The sequence below is a fragment of the Cimex lectularius genome, unplaced genomic scaffold (genome assembly GCF_000648675.2).
Source record: "Cimex lectularius strain Harlan isolate CLEC.00 unplaced genomic scaffold, Clec_2.1 scaffold344, whole genome shotgun sequence".
NCBI lineage: Eukaryota > Metazoa > Arthropoda > Insecta > Hemiptera > Cimicidae > Cimex > Cimex lectularius.
The window spans coordinates 7,677-22,080 of NW_019392996.1; positions in this window are offsets into that span (position 1 = coordinate 7,677).

Sequence of the window (14,404 nt, forward strand, 5' to 3'; positions counted from 1 at the left end):
AGCAATTTGGCGTAAATCTCATTTGCCAAATTATTCATGTTTTATTAAATAATATCGCAGACAGATTGGACTACGTTTTGAAATATTTCAACTTTCCAACCAACATTCTAACATATTTATTTAAATGTTTAACCAGTTGGATCAGCTTTGTCTTTATTTAATTCACAAAGGAAGAAATCAAAAGAAATTAAAGCAAGATGTTTCGTAAACATCAATAAGGCAACGTGAACCGACCTAATAATTGAGTGATGGCGAATTTGTAAATATGACAAAACGATATCATGTAAAGAAATAAACACTCCTTTCCTTACCTTAAATCAAAATATAAATAAATAATATAAAATTAAATATTAAATATTAATAATAATAATAAATAAATAATAAATGTAATATTAAATAAATATAAATACTAAAGTTGCAACCTAAACATTCATTCTCCGAACTATTTGAAAGCGAATTTCCCTTACCAACTGAGGTTATTCAACTCTAAAAGTTATTAACGTAGTACCATTGTTATGAGTGTCGGGTCGTAGTACATCGAGAAACATTGAATTCAATTCTACATTAACATCCACATAGGCCGATTATAGGTGTTTCTTGCATTAAAATGACGATAAAACACACAGTGCAACCACTGGAGACAGGGAAATTCAGAAAATCGACTGACAGACCAAAACAGCGGTTATGGGTAGAATGTATCTCTTTTCCTTGCAAAGAAATCGATATATTCGTTTTTTTCTCGATCTCTTGAAAATGAGAAGAGTGTTCTGGTTTTAAAGCGAGCTAATTTAGTTTGAACTTGAAATCTTCCAGTTGTTCCCTGTTTTTACTTTGTTTCCGGATGGCTGTGTTAGGTTAAGGTTAGGGTAATGTTCGGTTCGTTTAGGTGAGGTTAAGATATGTTAGATTAGTTAGGCTGGATTCAAATGTTTTTCTCTAAGTTATCCAAATTAACCTTAACTACTAATTGACACTACCAAAGCACTGCCCTTAGGCCAATAGGCTAGCAAAATTTATCCCCTTTGTGGTAATGAATTTTTTTCTTGTTTGGAATGCCTTTAAAGGCAAACAAAATAACAGTACAGTAATTCCTGTCATACAGCAGGGCCTAATCGTTGGGTTTCGCGGACCAAGAGTCATACCACTTGAGAATACTTTTAAACGTTATTACTAATTATATTAAATGGGCTTTACCGGGATTCTAACCCAGAAACAATAGCGTGTGAAATACGAGTATATTTTAAAATGAGTATATTTTATCGGCAAAACACATTAGGATAAAGAACAAACATTAATTATTTCTTATTCTCAACAACATTTTCATATTTATTCGGAAATCGTGAGATGCGGTCTAGTGTGATATAGGTTTCAGAAAAACATTTTCTTTGATGATCTCAATAATGATCGAAACGTTGGTACGATAAATATGTTTTTAAAATGTTTTTCTGAAATCTACATCACACCAGACCTCATCTCACGATTTCCGAATTATCATCGACTAACGTTCACTAATCACCAAACATTTTCATATTGACTAAAACTAATGCGTTGATACTGAAAAGCTTTTTCGATTTTTTCGTATGATTGTTTTAAAATAAAAGGCAGACGCAATATTATGTGTTTCTTTTTTATGTCAAATTCAGCAGTACAGTTTATTTCTATTTTTCAATTATTTGAAGTATATATTTCATTTCAAAGAACGTCTCCCATTTTCAATTCAGAACATTAAATATTAAAAAAATCTATGTACCAATTCGTTGCCAATTTATGAACATCTATATAATCCAATCTGAAAATAATTCAAGGATTATTTTACAGAAAAAGATAAAAACCTTTAAAGTAAATATTAATGAAAAGAGTAAATTAACCTGGTGTGACTTATAATTAAACACCGGATTTTAGTGCAGTAAAAACCTTTAAAACCTGCAATAAAACGTCGAAACATGCAAACGATTGCAATAGAAGCCTGAAAACAAAGAAAAACGTCTTTTTATTTACCTAATAAAATTAATTACTGTCTTAAACACTGTTTATTGTGTGATTGTCTTTTTGCCATTTTTCAAATGTCGTGTATTCAGGATTCTATTCTCGGCGACAAATGAAATGGCCACGGAGGGCTTTAGTATAAGATATAAATACTTCGTTTTACTTATTAAATCCATTATATTTCGTGGTTCGAATCCTGATTACACGACATTTGAAAAATGGAAAAATGGAGGGAAAATTCGAAAGGTTGTAGGTTGAGATGGGGAGTTGGTGTCCGGGTTGATCGAAGTCACAATAGCCGTACAACAGCGTATTCCAACCAATACCTTACATAAAAATTTAATTAATTTAAATAAGTTATTTATTCAAACGGACCACGAAATATGATGGATTTAATATTAATAAAGATGAAGATGATCTTTTGTTGTCCTTCTATGTTAAATTCTTTTTACTACAAATCCGCTGAATATATTAATATACCTTACATACCAACGCTGCAAAATCTGTCAATTGATTAAGCGATTTTCTCATGACTGAATGTATATTTAAAATTAATTAATATTTATGAAAGGTACTGGTTGAGATAAAAGAAGTCAGCGTCACGAGCGGGATTCGAACCCACGACCTTCGGCTAAATACGCCGCTACTCTACCGCTTGTGCTATCGTGACTTCGATCCGCTCGGACACCAACTTCCCATCTCAACCTCACCTTTCGAATATTCCCTCCTTTTTGCCATTTTTCAAATGTCGTGTAATCTATTTGATTCTTGGCTACAAATGAAATAGCCACGGAGAACTTTCGTGAAGATATACTTCAGTCCGATTGACCAATTAACATTTTTCAATTAATTAATATTTATCAAAGTTAGCCGAAGGTCATAATGGATATATTTTAAATATGATAACTATATATATATAGGTTGATCCCATATGATCCATCCCTAACCATTTAGTCTTCTATTTTTGCAGATATGCTAAAGAATGATTTGGCTGTATATCATGCTACTTAAAATATTAAGCTCATTTGCAAGTATGTCGATCATTTATCGTTTTTCCGAAGCTAATTTAGACAATCTCCTCAACTTGTTTGATAATTCTAATGTGATTCAAACCCCGCGTATGAAGAGAAAGGTTGCTCAATGTGTCACACGTAATTGAAGGTTGTCATTCCATCGGAAGCCACTAAGAATGCCGCCGGATATAAAATTGTGCTCGAGCAGGGCAACATGTTTGGGATCCCCCATTACGATTTCTCGAGGAAAGAGTGATATTTCTGTGTATATAATCTTTTGTTTATTGCATGTAATCCTATTTTTGTACATATACTAAATTTAGAGAATGATTTTTAACTGATTCGTGTTTATAATGAATGTGTGTAGTACAGTGTCGATATCAAGCACTCCATTGAACCTCAATCAGACTAGGTGTTGCAATTGTATCAGTATGCAGTTGTTTATATATGTGTTTTATATGTATATATANGAGAGAGAGAGAGAGAGAGAGAGAGAGAGAGAGAGAGAGAGAGAGAGAGTGGGTTTAGCCTAAAACTCCATGCGTTTAGGCCCGAAATGATGTTGTTGTCGATAGCCCTTTGACCTTCCTAACTTCAACGATGGTACGATCAAGATCAACGTCTGACCCACGTATAAACATCGAAGTAGGTGATTCTAGCGGCTTTCCAGGAGAGGTCATATGCTCGGCTCAGCAAACGTATATAAATGCATATACAGACAAGACTAAGTCAAATAGTTTTCATAAGAATATTTAATAATTATTAACTATTACTAAACTATTAATAATATTAATAATAACTATTAATACTATTAATCTAATATCACTAAAACTATCAGTAGACCATGGTGTGTATCAGGGCTCACAACTGGGCCCGCTCCTATTTATAATATATATAAATAATCTAAAGAAATGCATTGCTCCTGATATTGGAAATAATGTCACTCTCTCTCAGTTCGCAGACGATTCCACTGTGGTGATAACTGCAGATGACATAGATAACCTTGATTGTGTAAGGGTAAAGACCTTAAAAAGCCTTACCAAATGGTTTGAAAATAATTATATGTCAATGAATGTACTCAAATCAAAAGAAATGATAGTATCCTTTAACTCTAAGATACGCACAGGTAAATATTTGTAATATATTAGGGATCATTATTGATAGTCATTTCTCATGGTGCCAGCACGTGAAGTATATTAACAGTAGGTTGTCTTCTCTTTGTTTTCTAATGTTAAAAATTCGGGATACCATCTCACTTGAGATTCGGCGGATAGTATACTTTGCACTTTTCGAAGGAGTCATGAGCTAGTGAGTTGATAGTGTGGGGGAGCAGTTCTCATGTTAAAGATGTCCTCATTATTCAAAAAAGATGTGTAAGAATAATGTTCTACTTGAAAAGAAAAGAGTCCTGTAGATTAGTCTTTTGTAAATATAAAATTATGACTGCGATAAACCTATACATTTATACCACGTTATTATATATTAAGAAAAACATTGTAAATTATATATTTCTAAATAATATACATGAACATAATACTGGAGCGAAAAATAAGTTGTCCAATTCATTCTGTACAAAAACTAAAATTAGTTTTGAATTTGTTGGAGTCAAGCTATTTAACAAACTACTTGTAAATATAACAACATTACCTGCAAGGGTCTTTAAAAAAAATAGTTGCAATAGTTTGCAAATGGCTACCAAACAACCCATTTTACACTCTGAATGAATTTTTTAACCGCAGAGGTTGAAACAATGTAAAATAATAAAATTTATATACTTAAGGATGTAAAATATGACGTATTCAAACAAAATGTAAATCATGTTCATTGAAAATTCCTTAGCTAGACGTGAAAGTGATTAGAGGTCCAGAGGGCACATTGAGGTATAGGTAGTACACAATAATAATTGTAATTAATAATAATAATAATAACGTGATGGAGTATTAAATGTTTCTCTACTATTCATACTTTATACACATGTATTTCAATTTCTTCCCTTCTAACTCTTCTGGTCAAAAACTGAATTGAGTTATTATTTCTAGAAAGTTTTGACACTAAAGAGTACGTGTTTCTGGAGTGAATTTAAAGAGCGAGCTTTCCGAATGTTAAGAAATAATAACTGCCCAATGACATAGATAAATAGATCGTTAGATATTAATTCAAGTTAACCTGAAACAATCACCTGCAGCACATCATAACAAAACGTAAAATTTTGCTAATGACAACATGAAGAATCCTATCTTGGGAACTAAAACCGAAAATGGTCACTGGCTACACAGGGCAGTAATAAGACCCAAAATAATCTCTGAATAATTAATCTGGTTGACCAAAACTAAATAAAAACTAGTTACTCAAATACTAGGCATCATACAAAGATTAGCAAACCTATGTATTACAGGGGCAATGAGAACAACCCCCTAAAAGTGCAGTAGAAACTCTGCTAAACCTGTCTTCACTGGAAACATTCATTCGAGGAGAAGCTTGGTAAAGAATGTTTATACTCCAAAAACAACCAAATTCGATGGGAACTAAACAATTAGGGCACCTGGAATTATTCCTTAAAACATCCAATATAGTCCTATGCCTCACCAATAGGATAGGACCAAACTCAGAAGAGTGTAAGACTATTTACCGGTCACTGGCATCTGAAAACATCTTCTATAATGATTCCGTTTGCAGATCAACGATTCATGCAAAAGAAAAAATTGCCATCCAAATTATCTTCGAAAAAAACAGAAATAATAGGGAATGAAATTATAGGAGTGACAGTCAATAATCTAATACTGCTGAGAAGAAAGTAAAAAGAAGCGGTTTTTAAAGAGAAGAGAAACTCTGCGATAAAGTTGCAATAGTTTTACAGTCCTTGGCAATGTTGAGACTGAGTTTATTTTCAATGATATTTGAAGCCATTTACCATATTTATGAAAGCACCTATTTATGTCAATTCGTAGACATACTTAAGATTCGTTTGTAAAATCTATAGTTATATTAACTGTGGGATTAACTGTACTATTGGGTTGTCCGGAAAATAATGCAGGATTTTAAGTTTTCATTAAAAAAAATCTATATAAAATATTCTGTTTACGTTTACAGGATTACTCATTTGTATGAATGTCAACACTTATTAATCCTCTTCCAAATGATATTGTTTGTTTACCTCTGTAGCATTCCGCTACTTGGAAATAATTCAGTCATCCTTATAATGTCAAAGCGAGAATTTCGTACGATTTTCTTTTACGAGTTTAAACTCGGCCGAAGCGGAGCCCAAACGGCTAGAAACATTAACCAAGTCTGGGGCGAGGGTTGTGTTAATGAGTGCACTGTGCAAAGGTGGTTTAAAAAATTTCGGGAGGGAGATTTCAGCCTTGAAGATGAAGAAGGTCGTGGAAGGCCTTCCTCTCTTAATGATGATGTTCTGCGATCAGTGGTGGAAGAAAACCCCAAAACAACTGTTCGAGAACTTGCAGAGCAACTCAAAGTCAGTAAAACGACCGTCGCTGACCACCTCAAGGCGATTGGAAAAGTGAAAAAACTCGAAAATTGGGTTCCACACTCATTAAACGATCGCCAAAAAAATCAGCGCTTTGATGTTTGTGCATCACTTCTTTGTCGAAACAAAAATGACCCATTTCTGACCAGAATTGTTACATGTGACGAAAAGTGGATTCTCTACGATAACACTAGACGTTCTGGACAGTGGCTCGACAAAGGAGAAGCTCCAAAGCCCCCAACTCATCAAAAAAAGGTAATGGTTACGGTATGGTGGGCTTCATTTGGTTTAATACACTACAGCTTCTTCAATCCTGGCGAAACCATCAATGCTGAATCATACTGTAACCAAATTAATACCATGCATCAGAAATTGGCAGTAATGAAGCCCTCTTTGGTCAATCGGAAAGGGCCCATTTTGTTGCATGACAACGCTCGACCACATGTGTCACGTGGAACGTCACAAAAATTATTGGAGCTTGGCTATGAAACTTTGCCTCACCCACCCTACTCTCCGGACCTCTCGCCTACTGACTACCATTTTTTTAGACACCTGGACCACTACTTACAACACATAATATTCAAAAATCAAACGGAACTGGAAAATGCATTTATTGACTTTATCAATTCTAAAAATTCTGAATTCTACTCAGACGGAATTAATAAGTTACCAACACGTTGGGAGAAATGTATTGAGAGTATGGGAAATTATTTTGATTAAAGAACATTGCTTTAAAGTAACTAGTTTCTTTTTTTTTGTTTAATACCAAAATCCTGCATTATTTTCCGGACAACCCAATAATATGTATCTATAACTCATAATTATTATAGGCCTGGATGATGACCTTAAAATAGATGGAAATCATGGCAGATAACAATTGAACTTGTTTTTTATCCAGAACACACCGATATCCATATTATTCGTGAGTAAAAAAGTGGTCGGTACATCTGGTACTTTAAACAATAGCAATAAATTACAAAACAATACTTTTTTCTTTCTAATTCAACACAACATACACATTTTTTGTTTCTCGGATTATCTCTTATTATCCAGAATGTAAATGAAAAGTGACGCGTGCAAGCAATCGACGAATGTCGAATAAAACACAAGTTCCTGGAAAATTCTAGCCATAGTGAATTGAAAACGTCGACAAAGCGCATTATACAAATATTTTACTCTAAATTCGTTTTATCAATACTGTTGAAAAATAGTCATCAAAAATTGGAAAAAAGACACAATTTTTTGCAGTAAACTGTAAAAACGTGCAAAGTATGTGCAGTTTGCCATGATTCGAATTTCTTTGAGGGTTTCATTCCATTCGGAGTTAACATTTAAAAAAAAAACAATTGTACGGTAGGCCGATCTTAAATATTAATTTATATTAAATAAAAGTGATTTATAATAAGTAAATTTTACTGCTTGTTTTACATTCTGTTGCTAACGATATTTCCGATCTGAATCGTAAAAAAATGCCAATTTCGACCAACGTGTAAAATGTACGTAATAATTATAAAAACTCGTTATGAAAATCTGTCGATAACATTCTGAATAAATGCAATTTTATTCTTGAAAACGTAATTTTTTCATAAAAGGCAAAAACACTGAAAAATCTTGCGAACTGGGTGAATTTCTTAATCTCTCACTAAATTGAACTCAGAGCGAGTAGAAAAGACTGAAATCCTTAATCAAGAGGATGCCAAAATAGAACGAAAACCGGCCACCAAAATCAAAAGGAAGTTACAAAATGTGCATGAGAAAGAAGGAGGTTTTAACATATTCTAAACAAATTATAAATAAATAGTAAAATTTTTGTGACACCCTTAAGAAATTTTTAAACACAATACACTGACAGGCAAAAAATTCCACCCACTTGTAATATAACTTGAATTGTATATATTTTTATATAGTAATAAAAGTTTCAAGTTTTTAAACGTTTAATAGTTGAGTCCTTGCTTAAAATAGTAAAAATGTAAATTGCTAAGGAAAATAAAAATAAAAAAATACGGACGGATAAGATTAGTTTTAACTCTGTTTGAAATTTTAAATAACATTTCAATATCGCGTATTTCCTCCTCTTGCCTTTATGTCTTATTATCTCAAAAACGCCTCGGCATACGTTCTACCACTCTGGAAATTCCTCTTTTCTGGAGGTTAGCCCTTTCTTCACGAAGAGTCCTTTCAAGATCGTGGAGTGCATCAGGAAGTGATGGATCTGTTCTTCTTCTGAGGTTATCTCATAAATGTTCGATGGGGTACAAGTCTGGAGAACGGGCTGGCCAGGCTAAGACCCTGATGTTATGTTGTTGAAGGTACGTTTGTACTATACGAGCGACATGTGGATGGGCATTATCTTGCATTAGAAAAGAATTGTCGCTGATTTCATCGAGGTTAGGCAATGCATGATGTTCCAAAATTTCATCCACATAGCGAGTGGCCATCAAAAACAACAACCAACTCTGTGCGACTCTCCATTAAAATTTCCACCCACACCATCACTGAGCTATGTTGAAAAGGTTGGTTCTGGGAAAAATTACAGGCTTCTACTTCAGCAAATCTGCGCTCATCTATAAAAAGTACAGCAGACCAAGCGTCCAAATACCAATGGCGGTATTTTCGAGCATATGCGAGCCGTGCAACTCCGTGTGTTCTGTTCAATTCTGGACCTCTTACGGGGCGAAAAGCCATCAGTCCATACTGATTTAATCTTCTTCGCGCAGTGCGTTCAGAAATTTGAGCTGATGAATCGCTTGAACAACAGTGAGGTACCGGTTTCGCAAAATTCTCAAAGTCAAAAAACGGTCATCCTGTAGTCTGTTACCCTAGGGCGTCAAAACCGGGCCTTCTATGGTAGGACCCAGTTTCTCAAAAATGTCTAACGGCGTCTCGCATTGTTGGGTGGAATTTTTTGCCTGTAGAGTGTATTTTAATGAAAAAATAAGTAAAAATAACGAATGACCCAATCCATACTCCATATACTGGCATTTCCCAAAGCTATTAAAACCAATTTCAATAATGTTTAAAAATAATAGATCCAGTGCTAAGATTATTTGTTTAAAAACACCATTACATGCAAAAAATCCTGACGTATTTTGAAATATTTTGATTATGTCGGCCGTTAATTAATTTGGTCACTAATACTTGTTGTAACTAAGTATTGTAACTGCTAAAGCACATTGGCATTAAACTTTAATTGATAGAAAATTGCTGCCAGATTAGGCTCAAACAATTTTATTCTGTAAGTTGATTAAGTCAAAATCGATATTTTTACGTTCAGGTTTGGTTCCGAATGTAACATCACTTCATAAATTTATATGTAAATAGTTAAAATGATCAATTTTTCCATTTTGTCAGTTAAGTTTATCAACATGCAATTATAAACTGTTTCAATATTTTCTGGAACAATAAACATCATTAAACTAGTTTTTTAATCATTTTCTGCGCCTATACTTGAAACTTCATAAAAAGTAACATAAAATCAAAATTAGTTATTTACTTATAGACATTGATTATTATCTCAATTGTGCAAAGTACGCCTAAAATTGAACGGATTATACTAATTGTTGATATTTCCGTCGCTAGAAATTAAAGATTATTATATTAATACATAGCTATATTAATATATAGCTATATTAATATATAGCCATTCTGTTTAATTTAAGAAATGGATAAAGATCTAGACGAAAAATAAACTATAGATCTATTAGTAATTTCCGTTTGTTGTCATTGCTAACGACCATTATAAATCAGCTCTGAAATTTTGTTAGATTATGATTTCGCTAATGAAACATTTTTTTTTTGTTCCAACACCAGAATATCGAAGAGGACACATGCAGATACGCGTTGTAATTAAAGAACGACTGAGAAATACCTGCGCTGATAAATCTCTCGTAAAGGCATAACTAAAATACGTGACCAGAATTGGAAAGTGTTTTAACGATTACATTCACATTGTGTCCGGGGAAAACAAGAATTACTGAGCCTTTTATTTATGTGTTTGAAACCCTTCAATTGGGTTTATGAGAAGATACGACCTTTAAAACTTTTTTTTCAGCCCGTTCTTATAATATATAGAGAGCTGGTTATAATTACATAGTAATAAAAAAATTCATCGATACATAAAGGAATAGTACTACTAAAATTGAATTATTTGTACAATAAAGTGCATCTCATGATAACATTTATCACATATCGTTAACGGATATAAGTGGACTGAATGTGTAACTTATAAAAGAATTAAATAAATAAATAATGTGTGGGGATTAGTGATCTTTTGTCGATGATTATTCGGAAATCGTGAGATGCGGTCTGGTGTGACGTAGGTTTCAGAAAAACATTTTCTTAATCGTGCCAACGTTCGATCTTTATTGAGATCATCTTCAGGGCCTGGGATTTACAAACATTGTTTAAATTTAACAAATACATGTAGGATGTGGAAAACAGTGAATTTATACAATGCAAAAAAATAGTTTTTATATTCAATCAAAGTATTTCTACTCACTCAAAGTGTTTGTTTCCTGCGTACCCACGTTGGCACGATAAAGAAAATGTTTTTCTGAAACCTACATCAAACCAGACTGCATCTCACGATTTCCGAATAAATAAATAATCAAGCGAAAATAAAATAAAAATGAAGACTCACCTCGAACCGTTCCATCTTGTCGCACCGAGGGGTGCAGGCGGATGTAGGTGTGGAAAAGGACGGTTGTGAAAGGAGCCTGGGAAAAAACGGGACTTTTACTTCCAGTAAAACGTCAACAATCGTTGAAATTCGCCACCACGAAAGAAAATAAAATTATTAACTATATCAAACGGCACAACGATCTGCCCAATGCTAACTAGCACACTGTATTGGGCCGAGAATCGAGAAGGGATAAGCCCTCGGACCACCCGCACATATCACTTGACTCCATACCTTCAGCGAACGCGGAACCAGCGCGAACATACCCTAGACCCTAAAGCCCTAGTCTTCAACAAACATGACTGCGTGCTTTTATTTGAGTCTCCTTTCAGTCGGTACGTGTATAATCTGGAATATGTTTGGATCTGCTACCCTGAATTCTCTGTCAAATTTGCTGTGGAAGGATTCACATCCCTTAGTGGACAAAGAAGACGAAGATGAAGGCTCAGCCAAATTTCAGGAGGAAATGTCTGGCATAACACAATTTTCCAAAGCATAGTCAAATAGTTTGTCTACGTTGTCGTCTATCGGTTTAATAGCCATTAATTAAATCGTCTGTGAAACAGTCGAAGTCGTCTGTCGGTGGTAAGTCAGGGAGGCCAAATAGTGTATCAATGTTCTACCGACTTCGGAATCCTTGTCCCTACATTCTGAAGTAACACCCACCGCCTGAATCCTGCCACCAACTTTGGCCTCTTCAAAATCCGCCAACACATCTTCTGGAATGTAAGGCAAGGCTTAAAAAACTTTTCCGCTAAAAATAGGACTTACAGCCACGAGAGGTACATTTCCACGGCTTCTCTTGATCGTCAAGATTTTTATGGAAAGAAAATGTGAACTTTTCATCACCAACAATTCGCGACACATGCGACTCAACATTCCAACATTCCATTATCTCGAACTGGAGCAAACAACTAGTTTGTTCAGATGGGATTATTTAGAAACTGTCATGCCGTAGGAGGCGAATCGATCACGGAGCCCATTGGGAATCTCGAAACAAAAGTTACCTTCACCGCAACAAACAATGCTCAAGAAATAGGGGGATAACAATTTTACAAAATGGAGAGCCCCAGATGGGATAAATTTCCACTCTATACGATGGTTCACAAGATCTGGCCTCAATGACCGATGATAGGCTTCGGAATTCGTGAACTTGGAAAGCCGTTCAAGATCTCCGCCAGCACCCATAAACTTCGTGCGTAATCAAAATTAATCACTAGGAAGGGACCCTTCCATTAAGGAATCTATTGGAAGACGTTCAAAACATTGCCGTTGATAACTCCGATACGAGTTCGATGTGAATGGCCTCTGTTGATAAATAAACAAATACACACCTTGTACACTCAGAATTTCTCACAAGCAATTCGGGCCTATTGGACAACTACTTTGTGAGATTAAACCCACCAGATTGGAATAAATTTTGCGCTTCCCTTTTAAACGTTAAAGCTTCATCCAACGAGTTTATTTATAGAAGTAACCAAATCGTCCATGTACATATCGCGAAGGACGATTGATGCTACGACCGGAAATCTTTTTTCCTCTTCGCTTGTCAAATGTCTTACGGTTCTAAGGGCCAAAAACAAACGCCTGAAAAGGTTCTTTCGAGAAGGATCTCCACAAAATCCGTAGATACTTCCTACGTTCAGGGCTTGACCATATTTAACGATACTATTTTTTAATATCTGCACCTACCGCAATTGAAAACAAGTGAAAGTGCACTAACAGAATAAAAACATCCATCTGTAGTTTAGGCGTCACCAACAATAGGTCATTTAACGATTTTCCCTATGTGGTTTTAGCACACGCGACAAAGAAGTCAGTACGCAATGGAGCTTTGGGGGTTGAAAACACCTAATAGGAAATAAAATATCCAGTACGAATATCAAAATCAGTGACATGTGATTCTGTTGAAAATAATCTGGCATGAAGCAAACCATAACCAAGCTTCAAAGTAGAAGAATTACAAACCTAAAAATTTTCCCCTAGCCATCGTGAGCGATTCACCTAAACATTCGTGATCCTCCTTAAAATGTAGAGAACCACCCAACTTCCCTGTCTCCAACATTTGAACTGACGAAAAAAATACTATCTCACGGAGTAAATACTCAGGGTTTGCAATACAATGACTGTAATCGGGAGCTTCTTCGATCTACAAAAATACTTTTATGGTAGGGTTATTGACGATCTTTGTGTTAACCCTGTAAACTCTGTTAGGTCGTGTTAGATCAAGAAAAATGATGACTAAGAATCGGCTAGTTAACATGGCTCACAAATTTAGTCACATTGCAATCCGTTAGGGCCTAGGTAACCAACATGGCAGCCATGAATTTAACAGCTGTTTTTTGTTTACACGGATTTTTATTCTTAAATACGGATTTATTAAATCAGACCAATAGATTTTTTTTGTTTATTTCTGACCTGTCCTTGTACTCTCATTCATAACAGATACATCCCATATCCTATAAAGTTGTTGGCTGTTAGACGTTAGGATATAAGTTAGAAATGTCGGCACGAATTGAAGCGTTTCATTTGTTAGTACTTTTAGAGTGCATAGAGTGCACTTTGAATGAAAGAGTTGATTAATTTTCCTTTTTTACTAACTTCTGGCATCTTATAATTTAACACAAAACGAAACCGTAACAAACAACAACAAGTCTTCAAGAACTGTTATAGCTTTATTTTTGGTTCTACCAGTCGCCACGCGCAGCATCGCGGAAAAATTAACGTTTTACATGCTAAGAAAAGAAGGGGGCTTTCAAGATCTTACTGGATATTTCTCTATTCGAGTTAACACAAGTTAACATTTTACAAACATCGTGAATACCCCTAGTGTCTCCACTGGAGATTCGACAGTGTCTACAAAAGAGTCTCCCCATTGGGATTAGAAATAAGCCTTACCCACGGGCACATATCCTAAAGGACTACTATCGGATGTGGAGCACATCCATTAATATTGCGCTTACAAAAATTGAACCAATTTCACTCCCAAACTCCCATCAATTTTATTGGAGGGCTAAAATTCTGATCCCGGAGCGGGGTGTCTTGAAAGTTGCTATGCTACAAAAAATTGCCCAAAACAATCTCTATCGACTAGACATATAACTGAGAACGCTTCCTCCATACGATAACTCGAGAAAAACTACAAAGTGGTTTGGATGTCCCTCAAAATCGGAATAATTTTTTCTATTTTTCTACCAGTAATTTCAAACGTTTGGAACAATCACTAGTCAAAAATTCCAT